This window comes from Sinocyclocheilus grahami, unplaced genomic scaffold (assembly GCF_001515645.1).
Source record: "Sinocyclocheilus grahami isolate Dianchi unplaced genomic scaffold, SAMN03320097.WGS_v1.1 scaffold534.1, whole genome shotgun sequence".
In the NCBI taxonomy this organism is placed as follows: Eukaryota; Metazoa; Chordata; class Actinopteri; order Cypriniformes; family Cyprinidae; genus Sinocyclocheilus; species Sinocyclocheilus grahami.
This window is the reverse complement of record NW_015505713.1, coordinates 698,952-703,735: the sequence shown is the minus strand read 5'-3', so window position 1 is coordinate 703,735 and position 4,784 is coordinate 698,952.

The following is a 4,784-nucleotide window of genomic DNA, read 5'->3' as shown; positions in this document are numbered from 1 at the left end:
CGTTCCCTTTCATGGGAACTTCGAACTGCATCCTCTAGGTTTCCCATAGCGACCCCTAGAGGATGCAGTGTCTCGTTCCCTACTCAGGGAACCATGGTTACACAAGTAACCTGAGACGTTTTTGTTTGCATAATATATGTGTGTGTTCTGTTTATATTTATTATGTATATATAAATACACACACATACAGTATGTATTTTGAAAATATTTACAAGTCTATATTTATATTCCTATAATTTATATTATAAATACATATATTTAATATATAAACATAAAAAGAAATTCTGAAATATATATATGCATGTGTGTGTATTTATATATAGGCCTACATAATAAATATACACAGTGACAGTACACATACATATATTATGTAAACAAAAACTTTTATTTTGGATGTGATTAATCGCGATTAATCATTTGACAGCACTATTATTATTATTATTATTTGAAAGATCAATCCAGAATGAATGAAAGCCTTATGTTTTGATCTAGATTCACCAAGAACAACTTACATAACAATAAAGGGGATCTCAGAATTGTGCAAGATTGTAATTTTACATGCATGTTACAAGCTTATGGAATATCAATTCTGGATTGCATCATTAAAGAGCCTAAACTTATTGTAATGTCTTTGACCACATTGTCCTCTTATGTTCTATTTTCTGTTTTGTACCTGCTGGATATGTTCAGGCTCGGCTGGCATATGTTGAAGCGCAGGGTGAGCTAAAGGTGCCGTTTAACGTTGAAATATCATTACAGTTTAAATATTTTATGTATTTTAAAATGTCATTTAGTCCTGTGATGGCACAGCTGAATGTTACTCCAGTCTTCAGTGTCACATGATTCTATTGATTTGGTGCTCAAGAAACATTCCTAACCTTTTTTCTTGTGCTTTTAACACTAGAACTACCAAGGGAGTCATTTTGAAACCCATATAACTATAATATCCTGACTTTTCCTAAATGTGTGTATATGTTATTATAACATTGTTATTTTAATAAAATTACAAAGCACAAAAGAGTTCACAAAAGTTTCTACCTTGAATGGCCAAAGCGGTCAAATTGTCCTTTCGCATTACAGTCGGCGTATAATTTCTGCTTTTGCAAAATTTATATTTTTTATTATTTTTTTTCCCCCCGCTGTTGAAGATGCATGTCACTGTTACCTAGCAACTTTTGTTCTAGTTGTTTTTATATTCTATTGCTAAGCTAAAATTCCCATTTGTAAAAAAGCCGGGTGAACACCTCCAATACAGCAACTGCTGTCATTCAATCTGCCACGGTTCCAGGTATGTTAGGCTGGAAGGCTATAGCCTGGCTGTTATCAATAATAGCCTACTATGGCTATTATTTTTTTTATGCTAGTGTAATGCTATAGCTAATGCATAGCTTATTTTAGCCCCGACAAGACTGATATTGTGAAATAAAACAAACTAATTAGGCTTTTTTTTTAGCGACAGTGATCACGTTTATTATTACCTATACTATCATAACAGATCCATTTATTCATGGATCACGATTCCAGTGGTGGCTGCATAGAATTGTTTCCGATTCATGTGATCCAAACATTTACAATAACTCCAGAGCGTTGTAAAGTTCAAAAGTAAAAATGTATTGAAAAAAGATGTATGTAATCATTTCCAAAATTCACAACATGTTTTATCTACAGAAATATTCTGCTTCCGTTCATATTTGTTGGCATTTAGACTTTCAAATACAACATTTTTACTGCGGTGAAAAACTTATGCTCTCCCGCTTGCCGGACACAAAGCGAGGCACGCACATTCGGGAGCGTTCTACGTAGCTCTTACACAATTAAATATTACAAAAAATATCATATTTTTAGGGTGATTATGTCATAAACTATGACGACAGACATTCAAAGCTTCATTGTAAAACCTCAAAAGAAGCTTCGAATATAAATATGATATGACTGCTATGGGCATTCTAGTAGTTATAGAATTACGGTAGTTCTAGTGTTAAAACAGTAAAAATCCTTATGAGTAATGCCTTTGCCAAGCCTGTGGACAGAGATATTTTTTCTTTATACAGTAGGCTATAAAAAAAAAAAATTGTTTGTCATTGATAACAATGATTTGTTGTCAATAAAACATCTACTATCGTGATTTGTGGTTTTATGTGGCAATAAGTGCAATCTCATTTGTCTCTGTGACATTCCTGCATAATCTTTGTAAAACCGCCACCGGCTGTTGCGGCCGAACTCAATGTGCCTGTGTCTCTGTTGGCCCGTCTGTGCCCTGCGCCACCCGAGGCTGCCACCAGGCAAAACTTCCATATGTACCTGGTTAGTCTGGGTGTGCAGAATGTGTCCCCTTTACTCAAGGTCCCCTCCGTGGCAGCACAAGCCCCACCCACCAACCCTGCCTTCCGGTGCTTCCTGTCAAACTACATTTGGCCCGCGTTGATACACACTGTCCCTCGCAGGGTGCGCGGGCAGCTTATATTCAGGGGGAGCACGGCGGCTATCTGAGCAGCGATCTGTCACATCGCGTCCATCTGTGGGAGAAACAGAGGCAAAGAGACGTCTGGATGCTCTGTTCCCTGCCGCGCCGTGTTTACGTGCTGCCAGTGACTGTGTTAAAAAGCGTCTTCATTTGCGTGTGTGTGTGTGTGGAGAATCGAAACTGGCGATTGTAATGACAGTTTAGAGGTTTTATTCCTTCTTCTCCCCACGTCCGTTCCTCCCCCCCCCACCATCCCTCCTTCCCCTGGGTTGTCAGCCGGCTTTTCTCTCCAATTATTCAATCTGGAACAATCACGGCCGTGACATTTCCAAATCTGACCTTCTCCGCTGGAGATCGCAGCCTGCCTGTCGCTATTTGCCTCCCTCTCTCTCTCTCTATTTCCCCTTCTCGCATCACACTCTTTTGCTTCTTCCCTTCCTGTCCCTCATCCTCCTTGAGTCCTCTCTCCCTTTCTTTCTTTCACTATCTCATCCACATGCACGGCCGTCCATCACTTCCCTTCTCCGCTATGATATGTCATTCATTCATTCTGTAGGTCTTTTTTTTATTAATCTAATCTGACGCTAAAACTCCCTTATCTGCGTTTTCAGTCATTTGTAATGTCGCGGTTTCTTTATTTCATTAGAATTCCGCTTGCAGCACAAAAGCCCTGCTCTTTTTGCCATACCTGCAAGCTGTACTCTAACATTCAAACTCAACCAAGCGTTTTGTGTCTACTGCTGCACTGTCGCTATTTGCCTCCCTCTCTCTCTCTCTATTTCCCCTTCTCGCATCACACTCTTTTGCTTCTTCCCTTCCTGTCCCTCATCCTCCTTGAGTCCTCTCTCCCTTTCTTTCTTTCACTATCTCATCCACATGCACGGCCGTCCATCACTTCCCTTCTCCGCTATGATATGTCATTCATTCATTCTGTAGGTCTTTTTTTTATTAATCTAATCTGACGCTAAAACTCCCTTATCTGCGTTTTCAGTCATTTGTAATGTCGCGGTTTCTTTATTTCATTAGAATTCCGCTTGCAGCACAAAAGCCCTGCTCTTTTTGCCATACCTGCAAGCTGTACTCTAATAAACATTCAAGCTCAACCAAGCGTTTTGTGTCTACTGCTGCTGGACACAGCTTTCCGTGTGAGCTGTGATTTGTCCTCTTACATGATATTAACAATATTCCAACATGCATGTGTTTGTATTATCCTTCTCTACATGGGTATTTTGATTTGAGTGCGCAGCCATGAGTGCTGAGGCAAGCCCAGGTTCATGGGATCTCTAACAAAGCATGCTGGTGCCTTCACCGCACATTATTCTTTGAGAAGTGTGCCCTTTAAACAGGCTTCCTGCCTGTGTTATTATTTTATTGTCTGGTGGAGTTGCCCTGAGCATGTGTTCGCATTAGACATGCTTACGTGGGTTACCTATCCCTCTGGTTCTTTAGCATCGAGAACACCGACCTGAAACACCGACCTGAAACACAAAGGCTTTTTAAAAAATCTAGTAGCTCTTTCGTTGCCGTAATAGAGTGATATCGCATTGGCTTCAAGGTTTCCTGTAATTCATGTTTCAAATGTGTCTGAAATTGTTTAAATGCCTCAAAAGGTCCTATAACAATATTGAACACCGTCGCGCCACTTCAAACACTGCAATCATGAAGCGGGTCTTAACTGGGTGCAGTGGCATTTGGCATGTACAGAAAAACATTGTGTACTGACTTAACCATGTTTTGGGAATTAATTTGTATCCAGAAATGAGCTAAATCTGACAAAACCTCCCAAAAACCTTCTTTTGGAGATGTCCTAATTTTTAAAAACTGTATAAAAATAAATTAAATATAAAAAAAAAAAAAAGTTGTAAAAATGCGGAATGTTTTCTCTAAGGTTCTGTATTTCTGTAAGCGTACTAGATTATAGTATTTATAACTGTATGTAAAAATAGAAGTCTATGGAATGTCCCTATTTAAATGTTGTATGTGGCTACTGTATAGTTTTGAGGCTATTTTACAAAAATTAGCTAAAGTTAAGAGGTTAGGTAATTCTGACAAAAACATATTTTAGAGATTCTAGTTCTATGGGGAAAGCGTTTCAATATACTGTAATTTTTTGTTTAGTATGATAAAAAGGCAACAAAGCAAGCACTTATACATAGCTTCATTTTAAAAATATTTAATACGCCTTATTTATGAAAACATTTATGTTTTTTGTACACTACCGTTCAAAAGTTTGGGATCAGTAAGTTTTTAAAAATATTTTTACTAAAGTTTCTTGTGCTCATCAAGGCTGTATTTATTTGACCAAAAATACAGAAAAAAA